At 44.8% G+C, this 19,054-nt stretch overlaps 1 protein-coding gene across 3 annotated transcripts in view; it reads right to left on the reverse strand.

The window, feature by feature from the left end:
* Positions 1–5,539, reverse strand: part of HERC3 (HECT and RLD domain containing E3 ubiquitin protein ligase 3) — a 109,657-nt gene extending 104,118 nt beyond the window's left edge. For 2 of the 3 annotated variants that reach the window (XM_030564843.1, XM_030564842.1), the window contains exon 1: positions 5,223–5,534. The gene's annotated coding sequence lies outside the window, so the exon portion shown is untranslated. Of the gene's footprint in view, positions 1–5,222 lie in introns of all 3 variants that reach the window. The other variant, XM_030564845.1, reaches the window with a different exon arrangement.
* Between the last annotated feature and the right edge of the window lie 13,515 nt (positions 5,540–19,054).

Genomic DNA, 19,054 nt, shown 5'->3' on the forward strand with positions numbered 1-19,054 from the left:
CCCCAGCCAGAACTCTCACCCCACCCCAGCCCCCAATTTCATAAGCATTCATGGCCCATCATACAATTTCCATACCCAGATGTGGCCCTCAGGCCAAAAAGTTTGCCCACCCCTGGTTTAGCAAAAGTAGTTAATACGTATTCTAAGGAACCACTTAAGACGAAGTGGCCCATTACCACCCCTGTAGTCACAGGACACTAACACCTTTTTGTCCTACACAACTCTGCATCTAACACACAGAGGTAGCTCTTTTTATCGGCATGGCATCTAACAGCCTCCTCATGTGATTATAGGAACTTATTGTTCCAACCAACCTCAAAAACTAGAAGCAAAAGCTATTGCTATAACCACACCACTCTGGGAAAGTGAGTGAAAGTAAACACGGCACGGTACTCACAACAAACAACGCTCAGTGCTGAGCACTCCAGAAACACTGATGGCTGCCAATTGGTGGAGCACGATCAAATAAACTTCTCCTTCATTGTTATTCACTGGACTGCAGCGGTAACTAATGTGCTTCTTCTACTGACACTGCCCCAATAATTACAGAATTTACCAAACGGTCCCTTCGCTTAGCCCCTAGTCCAATGTTTTTTCTCCTAACGGAAATAATTCTCCTCCCAGAGACCCTCGTTTTGCTACACCTCGATGTTTGAGCTAAATCAGGACAGGCAGCAAAAAAGTGGGAGTCTTACAAGAACTGTTCCATGTGTGACAGAATGCAAGGCATCTTCACTTCTGTTGTACAAGCAAAGTATCCTCAGCACATGGGACAATTTAAACAACAATCTTCCCAATCCCTATTTCATAGCCCTGGTGAGGACATTGTCCCTTTTAACATCTGGTACAGGGGTCGGCAACCTTTCAGAAGTGGTGTGCCGAGTCTTCATTTATTCATGCTAATTTAAGGTTTCGCGTGCCAGTAATACATTTTAACGTTTGTAGAAGGTCTATTTCTATAAGTCTATAATCTATAACTAAACTATTGTTGTATGTAAAGCAAATAAGGTTTTTAAAATGTTTAAAAAGCTTCATTTAAAATTGAATGAAAATGCACAGCCACCCCAGATTGGTGGCCAGGACCCGAGCAGTGTGAGTGCCACTGAAAATCAGCTGCCGCCTTCAGCACTCGTGCCATAGGTTGCCTACCCCTGATCTAGTACATAAAGGGAAAAAAAGAATGTGACTATATCCCAGAAGCACGGTGCCACTACACAGACACTTATTTATGGGGTTAACAGGGCTGAAAGAGGAAACTGATACTGAAAATAAAGTTGAAATCACTGGACTATGGAAATAAAAATCCAGTTGACTTCTTAAAATTCTGGGATGTGAGTCTTTGGCAATGTGAAGAAGTGGCGAGTGAGTGAATGGGTCAGATGATCACCTTGGGACCACCTTTGCCCTAGCCTGAAGGAGCTCCAGGTACAACACCCAATTCCAATTTCTTTTGCTCGCCACGCCAGGATTCTCAGTCTCTGGAGGATGGGAGGGGTGAGACAGAGGAACTGCTTCACATTTTTTCCACTGACAACCCTGCCAGCTGATCAGGTAGGAGCATTGACACACTTTTAAGTGAAGTCTCACTGAGCCCTCAGACAGCTTCTGATACCTACATAATCACAAGCCTCAGCATCAACAGAATAGCTAAGGGGGCTCTCCGAGGTGTCTGCCTGGGAGGCCAACCCAGGGACGGCTCATTTACTTGTTGCTCTTGGCCTGAGACCTGCAGTAACATTCCAGTGGAGTTCTCTCTGAGTTAGCTCTGTCATTTTCAAAGGCAGACACATGCCCTTGGCCCCAAGGAGCACAATCTAATTTCAACACAAGTGAGGATCATAAGCAGGCACAAGGGGAGGGTCAAGATGATAACAGCGTGATCATTTCAGTTACATGGGCACATCTTGAAAATATCGGCATCATCAATTTCTGTCTCATCTCATTTCTTGGAGATAGCATACACCACATGATGCCTGGACATGATCCTGCAATGTACCAAATGCTTCTTAAAAGACACTGAGCACCCTCAATTCCGGTTCTTTAATGAAAGTGGAGGATGCTCAGAACTCCTCCCCAGCACTTAGCACCCTCCAGGATGATGCCCTTATCTACTAGTCTGAGAGCATGTCTCCTCTAGTGAGCCTACAGAGGCACAGCTGTACTGATGTAGCTGCACCGCTGTAAGATGACTCGTGTAGCTGCACTACATCAGCGAGAGAGAGCTCTCCCGTCGATATAGTAAAACCATCTCCACGAGCAGTGGTAGCTATGTCAGCGGGAGACACTCGTGTTTTTTTTCACACCCATGAGTGGCATAAGTGGTAGCACAGACATGGCCTGAATGCAACAAAACTGGGATCCCCAAAACTGAAAGACAGTGACACACACCATTTGAAATTTCACATGCATGGGCGCTCATGAGTCTGCTGGAGCCAGAGTGCCCCCCCCACTTTACATCATGTAAAGACTGGATTACTGGGGGGGGGGGGGAATCAACATACAATAACGCAAGGCATTCTGGCCACAGCACTTATTCCCAGTAGTGTGAGATTGCCAAAGGGAATCAGTTTCCCTGGGAGTGTTTTACTGTCTAGTCATACTCAGATACCCAGCATTCAAGAGATTGGGTACAAGATTTAGGCCTGGTCTACACTACAGTTTTGTCAACCTAACTCTGTAAGTGTCTACACTACAATGGTGCTCCAGCCAAAGTAAGTTGCCCACTACATCGACTTAATAACCCCACCTCCACGAGAGGCGTAGTGCTTAGGTCAATGCAGTTAGGGTGACACAGTGCCTGTGTGTAGACATTACTTGCATTACTTACATCACCATGCGGGGCTCACAGCAGAGCTCCCACCTCTTCCCACCCAGGGCTGACAACCCAAGCTGTGAGCCCAGCCCCTGACTTACAACTGAAGCTGTGAGCCAGGGAGCGCCTTCCCCCCACACACACAGGGTGAGGAGATCTATGAGCCCCACAGGGAGCGCAATTGCACAGCAGGGAGCCTACCAGTAGTGAAATTGACATTCTTGTCAGTTTCACTGCTGCTATTATTTCACATTTTCTCTCTGGCTCTGGCTGTCAGCCCACAGTGGGAGGACTCCAGCTGTGAGCCCCATGCAGCTGCCAGTGCCCCACACGCTGGCTATCAATGCCCCACTTCAGTCAGTGCAAATGCTCCTGGTGAGGACACACACCACTGGCAGGAAGGTAGTGTGGATACCAACAGCCAATGTAATTACTGCAGTGGCTGTAGGATAATCTACCATTCCTTGACCTAATTTTGTAGTGTACACAAACCCTAAATATTGTGATCACCAGGACGGGGAGAATGCTTTAGAGAGTAAAATGCTAGTTCAGCTGATTATTTTAGTCATTTAGAACCCCAGAGAGAATGCACTAGCTATATGCTTTAGACTTTTAGAGGGTCAATGAAGGTGCTCCTTTGTTTGGGGGGCACGGCCACAAATAAATTACCTACAATGCATTTAAAAGACTCTGAGAATCCATTTTTCTGGGACATCTGCCATGCCTTATGCTGGATGGAAGCCAATTTTTGTTCTTAAAAATAAATCATATGCAAATAGGCATCAAATTAGGACCCAATCTTGCCAAACACATAGCTTTACTCAGGAGATTAGTCCTATGGAAGTCAGTGGTACTACTCACATGACTAAAATTATACATGCATGAAAATCACTTGCAGGATCCTTGCCTGTGCAATTTTCTAGAGTATCTTTAATGGTACTGTACAGGCCATTAAACTGCTAATAGTGATTTAAGATTGTATAGATGCATGAATTTTTCATCTACTACAATTTAAATTCTTTGCATATATGCAGACACATGGCACAGAGGTGCACAGAAGTACAGTATACTCCTTTGTAGAGTTACACCCCAGGACCTACCTTTATAGTTCCTGAGACTTTTGCAACCGCATATAAAAACCCTCTTATTAAAAGCCACTTCTCTATCAATGTACAGGTAGGCTAGTGTATTAACTTCACTCTACTATATTGTAATTCCTAAAGGAGGCCCAAATATTTAAGTCACCACGCAGACCCACTCACTATTAGCATAAGCCAGTTTATCTTTGACCTCATTATCCTCAGAGCCCAGGGGGAGTTCGGAAATGAGGCTTGCACACACAGTCTCACACACACACAAAGGTATATAAGCCTCATGCTCTGGTGGAACACGTGGTTTGCTTTTCAAAGATGCTGCCGCTGAGCTCCTGAGGCTGACTGAGTCGGGGTTGCTTAGCATCTCTGAAAATATCAGGCCAAAATGAAACTAAGAATTGGTCTCTGCCCCCTACAGAGAGCCAGCCAGGGAGAGAATAAGATGCTGAAATGGGTAAAAGGATAAAGACTTAACTAAGCAACATCCCTCTACATACATTCCTGGAGGGATCAGACACACGGTAAATAAGTAAGATCTACCCTAAATAAAATCCAGGGTAGATCATTTGGATCTTGACAAATTCTGCCGCTGCTTCGCTAATAAAAATGGTCACTTTGCAGTGTGTATCAGCTGAGTTGTGAGAAAAACCACAATTCCCGGAGAGCCATGAAAACCTTACACCACCCAGACAAGTCCTTTACATGCACACCTACCATCTCCCAGGAAAAGCCTGGATGCTAATACTGCTAACCCTGGTAGGCTGCAGGGAAGAGAAAGAGCAGCTTGCAAGAAGCCGCCTACCATGGATTACAAGCGTTATGATCTTCGCTCGCTCTCCTCGGCAGCCGAGTGCATAGCTCACAAATCCCTGTGGGCTCACTGAAAAGTGAGCTGGTTTAGTCTTCACAGTTCACTATGGCTGGGCTGTGCAAGGGTATTTTTTCCTGGCCCTTGTCACTTTGAGCACAGAAACGTGAAAGGGGGAGGGGTAAAGTCATGCAAACCTGCTTGTATCTCTGGCTAATAAAAGCCAGCAATAATCTCCCTATCTCCCTCCCAGCAGCCACATCCACTGTCGACACAGGAAACCGCCGGGGCGGAGAGCAGGCTTGGAGGAAAGGGCTTACAGGGGCTGACTTGGTTACAGCTTCACACCACTGCCCACCCCCCCGGAAAGCTGAGCGCGGCGGCTCTGCCTTCCCCTTAGCCCATGGCAAAAATGCCTGCCAGGGCGATCTGAAATCCGCAGCCAGCTGGGGTCACAGCCGCGGAGGGCTGCCCGGCTGCAGCGAGCTAGCGAGCGAGCGCTACTCACCTCCTGCGGCGGCGGCGGCGGCGGCTGCAGCTGCTCCCCGCGTTCCGTCCAGCTGCGGCTGCACCTCTGGCTCGGGCCGGGGCTTCGCCCTGCGAGTCACTCACAGTAACAACAATAAGGAAGTTTCCCCCGAGCCCTAGCAAGGAAGCAGCCAGGCGACATCCGTGACTGACACGGTGCGAAGTCCAATGGGAGCCCCAGAAACTCTCCAACCTGCACCAATCGCCATGTCCTAGTAGGGATCAGGGAGGGTTGGGGCCAAGGCCTGGCTTGGTAGGAGAGGAGGAGGACGGGGGTGCACAGCGATTTGTTCAGCCTGGCAGAGCTGGGTTGTGTACGGGGTAGGTAGTGACATCGGTAGCACTGTCTGCGGGACGATATTCGTAGGCGGCTGCTCCACGTGCAACTGGGGAGGAGGTACATAGAAAACGGTCTGAGCTCCAGCATCTCCTCCTAGGCTTTTAAATGGGTGAAATAAAATGCCAGGAGGACAGCCAGCATTCTGGTTTCAAAATGAGTGTGTTTGGGGTTCACTCAGGAGAGCGAGAGAGAGACTGCATGTATAGAGCTGATATCGCAGGGACAAAGTGAGAAAGGGTGATAAATATATCTTTTCCATTAAATATGTGAAAAGACTAAAGTTACAAAGTCAAGCATTCTACAGTTGGGAAAGGCCAGCATTACAGGTGCCTGTGCAACCTAAATTCACCCTCCTTCTGCACATGCATTATGATACCATCAGTAATTAAACAATCATGCACTACGCACTGTAGTTGTGGCTGTGTTGGTCCCAGGATATTAGCGAGATAGAGTGAGGTAATATATTTTACTGGACCAACAATTGCTGGTGAGAGAGACAAACTTTCAAGGCACCCAGAGCTTTTCTTGATTTTTCCCACAGGACCCTACCTCAAAGTGCTCACTGAATGAGCTCCTGCTTCAGAGTGCTCACTGTGAGTGACTCGCAGGGTGAAGCCCCTACCTCAGAGTGCTCCCTGAGCCCCTATTCAAGAAAGAGAGTTGGGTAACTGCACTACGTGACAAAAAACGAGTTCGCTGAATTAGGATGCCCCACGGAACCAGTCAGTTTGGTATTTTTGCAAAGGATCATGATGATGTGTAAGGATCACAGGCCATGAATCAGACTTGGCAGCCTCATTATTTGCATAATAATCACAACAGTTTTCTTGTTTTAACCAGAGGTTGCACTGATTTCATATAGCTTGGCTAACATGGGGACTGTCCACCCCCGTGCACAAGTGTTGAGGATATGGCACAGGCAGGCAATGCCTTGTACAACACTGCATACAGCTTTTAATTTCTTGAAAGTAACATTTCTGATTGTGACAGGCAGGTTTTCATGAGCTCTCCAAGGAGGCATTTTTACAAATGCACTGGGGAAGATCTCGGTCTTTAAATTTATCTGCTGCTGCCAGGGCAAAATTGTCCTGGTGTGCACCCCAAGAGAAACCGGAGGGACAAGAAATGTCCACCCATTTCATCTCAAGGAGTTTACTGCAGATTGCCCCCTGGATAGAAGGGGAGTGAGTGAGGATGTAGAGGCCACCCAACCCTGGGCATTTGTTTGAAGCAGCAATAATTCTGGCATGGAGCTCTGCTGCTTACGTCTCCTCTGCTGAGAAAGACTTGAAAGACAGAGTGATTCCACCCCTCCTTCCCCCATAAATCTGGCAGATCCCCATGGAACTCAGGTGGTGGGATTTTGTGCAGGATCTCAAGAAGGGGGATGATATGATAGAATTGGAAAAGGTTCAGAAAAGGATAACAAAAATTATTAGGGGTATAGAACAGCTGGGACTTTTCAGCTTGGAAAAGAGATGACTAAGGGGGGATATGATAGAGGTCTATAAAATCATGACTGGTGTGCAGAAAGTAAATAAGGAAGTGTTATTTGTTATTTATTGACTCCTCATAACACAAGAAATTAATAGGCAGCAGGTTTAAAACAAAAGAAGTATTTCTTCACAGAACGCAGAGTCAACCTGTGGAACTCCTTGCCAGAGGATGTTGTGAAGGCCAAGACTATAACAGGTTTCAAAAAGAACTAGATAAATTCATGGAGGCTCGGTCCATCAACATCTAGTAGCCAGGACAGGCAGGGATGGTGTCCCTAACCTCTGTTTTCCAGGAGCTGGGAATGGGTGACAGGAGATGGATCACCTGATGATTGTCTCTGTTCTGTTCGTTCCCTCTGGGGCACCTGCATTGGCCACTGTCGGAAGACAGGATACTGGACTAGACGGACCTTTAGTCTGACCCAATATGGCCATTCTTACTTTCTAACCAGCACTCCCTGTCTTTTGTGCTCTCTGGGGATAATCAGTAGCAAAACTCCCACTGACTTCAAAGCTGAGTATGTTTGAAAATGTCACCCTGTTAGCAGTCACACCCAATCCTGCATACAGCTAATGTTTAACTTTAAGCACATCAGTAGTTGTATTTAAAGCAATGAGATTACTGAGATGTGCAGAGTTAAGCATGTGCATATACTTTTGCATAATTGTGGCCTTTATCCATAAATAAAAATATTTTATTCAAGTGAGGTTCACCTTTTCTCTGTTTCTGTCCAAATATTATTTTTAGTTGTATGAGCATGAAACATCACTTCTTTTATAACAATATCATGTCAAAGTGATTATTCCCCTTTTTTATCTTATAATTTTTGGAGTCTTTGGAGACATTTGGTAAAAAATATTTGCCCTGAGGCTCAGATTTTTTTTTACCATGTTTCAGCCAAATTGTAAATTTGGGGAGGGAGAAGGGGGTGCAAGTGAGTACACAGCTATAACTAATGAGGACTCATTTTCTGATTTTAAATGGTTGTGCAATATTGCTTTGGGCTGTCCAAAAGCTGCTGCGTTCTCCCCAAAGGGTAACTGCATTTCAGTGGGTAATTACATTACAGTCTTTCTTTCCCCGACAGTGTCCAGGGTTCTGTACTGATGGAGTTCAATCCACTCTTGTATGTTGCATTTAGCACACTTATTTTGCTTAAAAGAATACCATCAACTTACAAATTACACTGCTGACTGAAAATGTTTCATGTACTGTTATTACAAGTTACCTCTAGATTACTATAAATAAGGGATTAGAGGAAAAATATATTTCTCTTTTTATTTATTTATTGCTTTGTTGAGTTTGTGATTTGGAAGAACTTTGTGTTTAGTCAATTTCTGTGTGTTTCTCCTGTATACTGTTAGTTTCCTCTGTTTGCATGGGTCTTTGATGTAACTATAAGAGGAGAAAGAAACCATGAGAAGTATACGAAAATGTGATTATAAACCCACAACATTTGTGAGAGGAACTCAAGGCAAATGTAACACCTGAAACTATTTTTAAAGTATGTTTTTAATGGGCTAGGTTTCAAGTTGGAGATCCTTCCAAGCTATTGCAGTACCAATAACAACTAAAATAATCTCTCTTCCCACTGCTCCTCTTTTTACTGTTATGTTCATATATTTCTTGCATCCTGAGCTCAGGTTTCCATGTGCTGCCAACTTTCTTCATCTGGTTTTTCAGTCTGTATATGACAGGTTGATGAGGTTGATTCACTCACCTTCTCTTTGGCATTCTGATGCAATTACTCAACAATGAAATATTATGGCATGTGTATACATTTTCTACAGCACAAAATCCAGGCCTGGTCTACACTCACCTTTGTAGTGTTTTAGTTATTTAGTTATTCCTTAGCGAACAGGAGCTGCTAACAGGGAGTTTTGCAAGGGAGTTCTCCAGGTGAAGGAGGAGCACATACAGCATCTGTGGGGTAAGTGATTGTCTGCAGTGTTTGGGTTTGTGTGTGTGGGGGGGTTACTTGCTGTGTGCTGAGCTTGTGTTTGTCAGTCTGTTTGGTTTGTTTGTTTGAAGGACCGTGTGCTGTAGCTGGCAGTTGGAGATGGAGCTACTAGGAAGGTTTGAAAGCTAGAAGCCTCTGGTAATTGGCTGAACCTTAATCAGTGGGCGGGGCATTCACTCAGGCCAGGGCTTTATAAAGCTGCGCACAAGTGACCAGGGAGCTTAGCGAACAGGAGTTACTAACAGGGAGTTTTGCAAGGGAGTTTGGAAGGGGAGTAGGAAGGAAGGGAGGGAGGGTCCCTTGTCGGTCTCATCTGTGACCCATTGGTCCCCTGAACCCATAACCTGAGCCACATCGAAAACCTTTCTGTTTACAGCAGAGAGGAGCGGATAGGGAGCTGTAGACAGGAATTTGAGAGAGTTTGATAGAGGGAGGCTTACAATGGTGAGGAGGACCCGCAACACCTGTGCCAGCACTGCTTCTGTCTCCTCCACCTGCGCCTGTAGCCAGACAAAGCACCAAAGCATGGATGCTTTTACCCAGATTCTGGTGTGGGCTTGCAAAGACTGTAATATGCAATTTCCACTTACTGATATCCAGGCTGGGGGTGGCATCCAATGTGAAAGGTGCCTACTCGTGGAATCTCTCAGGCAGCAGGTGGGAGAGCTACAGGAGGAGGTGGCCAGGCTGAGGAACATCTATGTCCATGAGCAATTCCTGGACAGTATCCATGTGGAGACAGCTGATGGTGCTGTCCCAGTTGACAGGACTACTGACACTCCAGTGGAGGAGGAGATGCCTCAGGGTGTATCTGACACACCAGTGGAGGAGGAGGCTCAGGGTGGACACAGCCAGCTGGTTACTTCTAGCAGCAGGCAGTGCTCCACCGCTGCTGCGAACCCTCCTGTTGTGGTAAAAGATAACCATTATGCTCTTCTTGATACAGGAGAGAAGAAATCACCCCCAACAGTTAAGGGGGTGAAGCCTCGTACCCCTAAGGCTGGGAGGTCTGCTGCCACCACTGATAAGAAACGTAGGGTAGTGGTGGTTGGAGACTCTTTGCTGAGGGGGACGGAGACACCCATCTGTCGCCCTGACCGTTCATCCCGGGAGGTATGCTGCCTGCCAGGGGCCCGTATCCGAGATGTTACAGAGGCTTTGTCGAGGATTATCCAGCCTTCTGACTACTATCCCATGCTACTCATCCATGTGGGCACAAATGATACTGCGAGGTGTGACGCTGAGCAGATCAAGAGTGACTACAGGGCTCTGGGAGTACGGGTTAAGGAGTTTGGAGCGCAGGTGGTATTCTCTTCGATTCTTCCTGTTGAAGGTAGGGGTCCGGGCAGAAACAGATGCATCGTGGAGGTGAATGCCTGGCTGCGAAGATGGTGTCGCCAGGAGGGCTTTGGCTTCCTCGACCACGGGATGCTATTTGAGGAAGGACTGCTAGGAACAGATGGCGTTCACCTTTCGAAGCGGGGAAAGGCCTTATTTGCGCACAGACTGGCTAACCTAGTAAGGAGGGCTTTAAACTAGGTTCGACGGGGACAGGTGAGCAAAGCCCACAGGTAAGTGGGGAACAAGACCTGGGAGATGGGTTGGAAACAGGAGGGAGCACGGGCTATAATGGCAGAGAGGAAGGAGGGTCAGGGCAAAGCTGGGAGGCAAGATCAAACCAGTATCTTAGATGCATTTATACAAATGCAAGAAGTATGGGTAATAAGCAGGAAGAACTGGAAGTGCTAATAAATAAATAAAACTATGACATTATTGACATTACTGAAACTTGGTGGGATAATACACACGACTGGAATGTTGGTGTGGATGGGTATAGTTTGCTCAGGAAGGATAGACAGGGGAAAAAGGGAGGAGGTGTTGCCTTATATATTAAAAATGTACACACTTGGACTGAGGTGGAGATGGACATAGGAGACGGAAGGGTGGAGAGTCTCTGGGTTAGGCTAAAAGGGGTAAAAAACACAGGTGATGTCGTGCTGGGAGTCTACTACAGGCCACCTAATCAGGCGGAAGAGGTGGATGAGGCTTTTTTCAAACAACTAACAAAATCATCCAAAGCCCAAGATTTGGTGGTGATGGGGGACTTCAACTATCCAGATATATGTTGGGAAAATAACACCACGGGGCACAGACTATCCAATAAGTTCCTGGACTGCATTGCAGACAACTTTTTATTTCAGAAAGTTGAAAAAGCTACTAGGGGGGAAGCTGTTCTAGACTTGATTTTAACCAATAGGGAGGAACTTGTTGAGAATTTGAAAGTAGAAGGAAGCTTGGGTGAAAGTGATCATGAAATCATAGAATTTGCAATTCTAAGGAAAGGTAGAAGGGAGTACAGCAGAATAGAGACAATGGATTTCAGGAAGGCGGATTTTGGTAAGCTCAGAGAGCTGATAGGCAAGGTCCCATGGGAATTAAGACTGAGGGGAAAAACAACTGAGGAAAGTTGGCAGTTTTTCAAAGGGACGCTATTAAGGGCCCAAAAGCAAGTTATTCCGATGGTTAGGAAAGATAGAAAATGTGGCAAAAGACCACCTTGGCTTACCCTTGAGATCTTGCGTGACCTACAAAATAAAAAGGCGTCATATAAAAAATGGAAACTAGGTCAGATCACGAAGGATGAATATAGGCAAATAACACAGGAATGCAGAGGCAAGATTAGAAAAGCAAAGGCACAAAATGAACTCAAACTAGCTATGGGAATAAAGGGAAACAAGAAGACTTTTTATCAATACATTAGAAGCAAGAGGAAGACTAAGGACAGGGTAGGCCCACTGCTCAATGAGGAGGGGGTAACAGTAACGGGAGACTTGGAAATGGCAGAGATGCTTAATGACTTCTTTGTTTTGGTCTTCACTGAGAAGTCTGAAGGAATGTCTAGTATAGTGAATGCTTACGGGAAGAGGGTAGGTTTAGAAGAGAAAATAAGGAAAGAGCAAGTAAAAAATCACTTAGAAAAGTTAGATGCCTGCAAGTCACCAGGGCCTGATGAAATGCATCCTAGAATACTCAAGGAGTTAATGGAAGAGGTATCTGAGCCTCTAGCTATTATCTTTGGGAAATCATGGGAGACGGGGGAGATTCCAGAAGACTGGAAGGGGGCAAATATAGTGCCCATCTATAAAAAGGGAAATAAAAACAACCCAGGAAACTACAGACCAGTTAGTTTAACTTCTGTGCCAGGGAAGATAATGGAGCAGGTAATCAAAGAAATCATCTGCAAACACTTGGAAGGTGGTAAGGTGATAGGGAATAGCCAGCATGGATTTGTAAAGAACAAATCGTGTCAAACTAATCTGATAGCGTTCTTTGATAGGATAACGAGCCTTGTGGATAAGGGAGAAGCGGTGGATGTGATATACCTAGACTTTAGTAAGGCATTTGATACAGTTTCGCATGATATTCTTATAGATAAGCTAGGAAAGTACAATTTAGATGGGGCTACTATAAGGTGGGTGCATAACTGGCTGGATAACTGTACTCAGAGAGTAGTTGTTAATGGCTCCCAATCCTGCTGGAAAGGTATAACAAGTGGGGTTCCGCAGGGGTCTGTTTTGGGACCGGTTCTGTTCAATATCTTCATCAACGATTTAGATGTTGGCATAGAAAGTACGCTTATTAAGTTTGCGGACGATACCAAACTGGGAGGGATTGCAACTGCTCTGGAGGACAGGGTCAAAATTCAAAATGATCTGGACAAATTGGAGAAATGGTCTGAGGTAAACAGGATGAAGTTCAATAAAGATAAATGCAAAGTGCTCCACTTAGGAAGGAACAATCAGTTTCACACATACAGAATGGGAAGAGACTGTCTAGGAAGGAGTATGGCAGAAAGAGATCTAGGGGTCATAGTGGACCACAAGCTTAATATGAGTCAACAGTGTGATACTGTTGCAAAAAAAGCAAACATGATTCTGGGATGCATTAACAGGTGTGTTGTAAACAAGACACGAGAAGTCATTCTTCCGCTTTACTCTGCACTGGTTAGGCCTCAACTGGAGTATTGTGTCCAGTTCTGGGCACCGCATTTCAAGAAAGATGTGGAGAAATTGGAGAGGGTCCAGAGAAGAGCAACAAGAATGATTAAAGGTCTTGAGAACATGACCTGTGAAGGAAGGCTGAAGGAATTGGGTTTGTTTAGTTTGGAAAAGAGAAGACTGAGAGGGGACATGATAGCAGTTTTCAGGTATCTAAAAGGGTGTCATCAGGAGGAGGGAGAAAACTTGTTCACCTTAGCCTCCAATGATAGAACAAGAGGCAATGGGCTTAAACTGCAGCAAGGGAGATTTAGGTTGGACATTAGGAAAACGTTCCTAACTGTCAGGGTAGTTAAACACTGGAATAGATTGCCTAGGGAAGTTGTGGAATCTCCATCGCTGGAGATATTTAAAAGTAGGTTAGATAAATGTCTATCAGGGATGGTCTAGACAGTATTTGGTCCTGCCATGAGGGCAGGGGACTGGACTCGATGACCTCTCGAGGTCCCTTTCAGTCCTAGAGTCTATGAGTCTAAAGGTATTTAGGCACCAAAAGATGCAAAAAACAATAGGCATTAGGGTCCTAGGCATTTTTAAAATCCCACTAGGCACCTATCTGTATATTAGGTGCCTAAATACCATTAACAATATGATTTTTAATAGTTTACTATAGCTTCACTTGATTGAAGAGCAAGTACATGTCTGACTCTTTTTTATATTTCCACATGTAATTCTGAACAAATCAATCTACATATATTGGATTCCAGCAATGCTGGTCATTACAGAGGAACCAGACCTTGACTCAGGGATTATTGTCTTCAGCAAGCTGTGGGTGTTTCTCTACCTAGGAAATATAATTACCAGAGCTTTCTGACTATCTCACTTCTGAAGAGATCATGCAGCTATTATGAACATGAACGATTAAAACGTTAGAGTGATGCTTTTAAATGTAAGTATGCAATTCTTTTTAGACCGCCTGGTTTTCAGACAAGCTGAGGTAAGGTGACCAGATGGCCCGATTTTATAGGGACAGTCCCAATATTTGGGACTTTGTCTTATATAGACACCTATTACCCCCACCCCTGGTCCTGATTTTTCACACTTGCTGTCTGGTCACCCTAAGCTGAGAGGAGGGATTCTTTACACAACTGTCAGTTTAAGACAATGCATTCCTCACTGCAGCCAACTAGCTCTGCAGGTGGAATGCTGGCCAAGAGAAGCTAGTTACCTGGGCCTGTTTTTAAGAGGTCTGGAGTTGAAGCCACAACTGAAAAGGGGGAAATTGATATTGGCTAAACACATCCCAAGGTGGGGTTAATGTTCCAAATGCAATTTAGGCTCAAGAAAGGTGATGAGGTAGCAGCATTCATCTATTCTGTAAAGCTCCTTCCAACAGGTAATTAGGTATCTATCTTCAGTGTGTGTTTCAGATTCCAGTGTTGGCACTTCTTCCATTTTTGTGCATGGTATTAATTTTTAACTGTGACTTATCTGGTGATCACACTACTACTTATGCATCTGAATAGCACTACTCCTCTTCAAAACTCTTCACAAATAGGTAGTAAAATAACCCTCTAACCCCCCCCTGTGAAATAGGAATTATTATAGAGGAAATATGCTCCTTCAGCAGTGGGACAGCCATTAAAGACAGGTTTCAGAGTAGCAGCCGTGTTAGTCTGTATCCCCAAAAAGAACACGAGTACTTGTAGCACCTTAGAGACTAACAAATTTATTTCAGCACGAGCTTTCATGAGCTACAGCTCACTTCTTCGGATGCATAGGGAGATCTCTAAGAGGCTTCATTTCAACTGGCTACCAGTTTCTCAAGATGCAAACTGATTCAGAGGCATATGGTGAACCTATGGCAGCTCCATGTTTCAAATGCTGCTGTTTTTAGCTTCCATTCAAAAGCTCCAAGCCCTAGACTACAGTTCTCTTTAAATACCATTTCAGTTCACTATGTTCTTATCCATATGAGTCAATTAAAGTCTGGACACCTATTTTCCAGCCTGGAGGGGAAGGAGACCGACTGTATGTGAGAGCATGATTACAGATACTCCAGAGCCTTGGTACTTTTGGCCAGACCATCTTTCTCCTACCATAGAGGATACCAGCTTGAGTAATAGCTGATCCAGGGCTGACCTCACTGTGGTGCAAACAACCACAGTTGTCCGCACAAGTGGACAATCAGATGTGATTTCTGTCCATTAAGGACTGTTATGGGAGAGCTGTTGGAGACTTCTGTTTTCAGGAGGCAAGCAGGTACTGTTCATGTTTTGAGGGAATGAGGTTTTTGAAAGGAACTGGTGGAAAATAATTGTCCGGGGCTGCTCTAAACCACATTAGGGACTTGGCCAGGGCAGATCCTGCCCCAGCAACACAGAGCCACAAACATTGGTTTGTTATGCCCAGTTAAGAATCTGACCTTCCATAGTTTGTGGAATGTTATAGGTTTCTGTTTTTTACCTTTCAGCTCATGTTGTCTCCATGGTGATGTAGAGTATCATATCTCTTGACCCAGGAGTTCATAGTTGCAGGCTGTATTTTCATGCAGATATAGCATTGGTCTGTGATTGATCATTATTACTTAGCAACATAGGAGATGTCATACCTCATCAAGTCATTAAATCTTCTGTCTCTCCTTCAACAGTAGCTAATGCCTAATTCTTTAGAGGCAGGCCAAAGCAAAGTAAACATACACACAAACCTAACCAAAATGCTCTTCCAGGTAGCTTGATAGCTATCTGGGTAATCATTCAATGCTGTATCTGGAGTAAGTTCCTTCCTGACTACTGTGATGATCAGTTTGCACCCAGAAGCATGACATTTGATTAGCAGATCTCAGCTGGAGTAAATCAGTGTAGCACTATTAACTGTTGATTTACACCAGCTGAGGATCTGGCCTGAATTCCAGCATGCAAAGTTAAGCATGTTATTAGTAGCCAAACAATTATCATGATTCTCATTGCTGCTACTTGCTAATGCTAGCTACTGTCCATTCAATATGAAAACATAATCCCTGCCTTGAAGAGTTTACAATCTGAGAAGCCAAGTGACCAAAAAAGGGAGGGAAGGGAAGAGGAACAGCCCTGTTTTAAATCCAGTTTTTAGTGCCAATTGCACAGAGGTGCTGGTTAGCCAGATGATCAGCTTTCTCAGTATGCAGCAGTAAGAGAAAAGGTGCCAGCATTCGTGTAGTATCACTTGAAGGTAATATTAAAATAATTCCCAAAACAATGTATGTTTGTACTCCCCAAAAATCAAGCAGAAAACCAATCGAAAAGGAGCCTAGGGCATTCTGAGACCTTGCCAGGAACCATTGACACAGCTGTAATCATTAGTGCAGCTTGCAGGGGGTAGAGCTTTTCAACAGAGGACTCTGCACTAGGGAACTGACTTGGGGGTATGGCTACACTTGAAACTTAAGTGTGAGTGTGGTCACAGCACCAGCGCTGGGAGAGAGCTCTCCTAGCGCTGCACATAAACCACATCCTCTACGGGTGTAGCTTGCAGCGCTGGGAGCTGTGCTCCCAGCGCTGCGGCACTGATTACACTGAGGCTTTACAGCGCTGTATCTTGCAGCGCTCGGGGGAGGAGGGTGTTTTTTCACACCCCTGAGCGGGAAAGTTGCAGCCCAGTGTAGCCAAGCCCTAGAGATCAGAACAATCCCAAGCTAACGAAAGCCCGAGCTACTGAAGACATGAGACTCCCAGCTTCCTTTTCTAAAGAGCAGGTTTCTCTAGCACTGGGGCTTCTGAGAAAAGCTCGAGAATGTGACCTGAGTGCACCCTAAAGACTCAAAACCTGAAGATAAAGAAAAAATTATCCAAACTGTATGTTTTTACTTTAAAAGCTCATAATTTATAAGACAATCATTATTTTGTTGGGTGCAGGGAGCTGACTCATTCTCCTTGAATATTTGGGGTTAGAAATACTGTGTATGTTCTGATCACCGCATAATTCCCATCTCTTTGCATGAGCTTTGCCACAATGGAGGACTGAAGAACGTATGAGCCATTTCACAGGCAGAGAAGGAAAACTTCAGACAAATTTAAAAAATCCATCCAACTAGGTAAGAGTAGTTCAGCACAACAGCAGCGTCTTCTGTAGTTAAATCAATTTGATCCTTCATTTTGTACCAGTGCTTAGGCAGCGTGATTGGATGCTTGATAGAGTGACAGCTACGTCATCCCTACTGGTGCAGTGTGTGTGTCATGTATTTTTACATTTTATTGCTTTGTCTCAGATTAGTCAGTTCACAGATTTCTTGCCTGCTTTCCTCCTTGCTTGTAATTTTCATCCCATCTTCTACTAGCTTTTTACAGAAACATCAGAGCACCAACATTCGTTAACTGGTATATATTAGAGGGCAGATTCTCTTGTGCATTCTGGTCCCTTTGATTTTTCTCTGGTGGTACACAAAAGGCCAGGAAGCAGCCAGATCTGGCTAGCTGAGAATTCCTGCCGAATGGGGGAGAAAGATTTGTGAGGGGGCCCGGATGTACAAGAGTGCATTGAGCTCCAGCTGCTGCAGTCAGCTGGCATAAGTCAGAGCAGCCTAGGTGCTGCTCTAACCAACCATGGGTTCAGATCTACCCTGAGATTCAAGGAGCTGCCCCCCTCTGCTGTGCCACACAAAAACTCAGGGCAGCAGAGAATTTGGGCCCCTACATTTCCTACTGCAGTCTCTGTCCTCTCGTTAAGATTAATATTTCTTGTGTCTGGTGGCTTCCTGTCTCTTTGTTTTTAAAAATTTGTATTTCTTTATTTAGTCTCTAATCCTGGGAATTATTTCCCCTTAACAGTATTTTAGCACATAAGTACACAGGTCTTTTCTCATCCATATTGTCCCTGCATTGTCTCAGAAGAAATAAAGCAAGCCTTATATTAATGTTGGAACAGAAAGGTTTTAGACCTGGAATGAAGGCAGATTAAAAACTTCTATTATAGTTCTAGTAGATGGTCCTTGGCAGACATGCGCTGATGTCTCTAGTCCCTGGAGGAATCTGTCTGTCAGCCAGCAAGTGACTCAAAGTAAGAATGACCCAGAGTTGGGGGTTGGGAATAGACTGAAGGCAGAACTCTTGATCTAATGGGATAAGATGCCATCTGACAAGCCAGACATTATTCACCCACCATCCATAAACATGCTTGTGTGGGAGTAATAACCCTGAGGTGACCATAGAAGTCTCTGTCACTGGAGGGAATGAACCCACTTATGTGTTTTTTCCTGTACTCCTGCCATGGTTTAGCTATCTCCTTTTGGAGGACATTTACCAAGAGTCCCAGGCTGTCATGCCTGTATCCCGTACAGAATCTCCAGAGCAAGGCCGAGGTTATGCCAACCAGTGCTACAGCGGTAGTTCTGTGTGCAAGTGATCCAGTGGCCCTTTCCTCCAGAACATCCATTCCCTACCCTTGGCTAACCCTTTCACAGAGCACATCTCACACCCTTTGGCTTATCTTGACCTAGAAACTCCAAGGAGATTTTGCTCTAAAAGGATGCCTGACAAAACCAGCTCTTCTTCTCTGCAAACGGCATTAGGGCTTCTTTAAGTGTGACATTCAGACAGGAAGAGGAGTCTCAAAAAATACTTTCTAATGTGGGTTTCATACACTTCCTCTGGCCTACACAAAATCTGTCTTAAAATAGGTTCAGCTCCTCTGGATTGTTTTTGGGGTTTCTTTGGTAATGTACTCAGGAGCTGTAATGTAGACACAAATTGATGCCCAAAGTACTGCTTGTGAGGGAGTCTATTTTTTTAAGATTAGGGCTTATTTGAGGACGAATTAAAAATAGCCTTGCAAGTTACTCCAGGCTTTATCTCTCATGCCCAGTTGCATCATACAAGATGGAGGAAATTCCTTCAGGCTACAGATAAACCTATAATCATTTAATTTGTACTGGGTTACTGTGAAATCCAAACAGAAAACCTCTTTCATATAGTTGCACAGTACTTACAATCACTCAGAATTTCCAAGCCCTAGTGTAGAATCAGAAAATATAAAAGGAAAGA

This window comes from Gopherus evgoodei, chromosome 5 (assembly GCF_007399415.2).
Source record: "Gopherus evgoodei ecotype Sinaloan lineage chromosome 5, rGopEvg1_v1.p, whole genome shotgun sequence".
In the NCBI taxonomy this organism is placed as follows: Eukaryota; Metazoa; Chordata; order Testudines; family Testudinidae; genus Gopherus; species Gopherus evgoodei.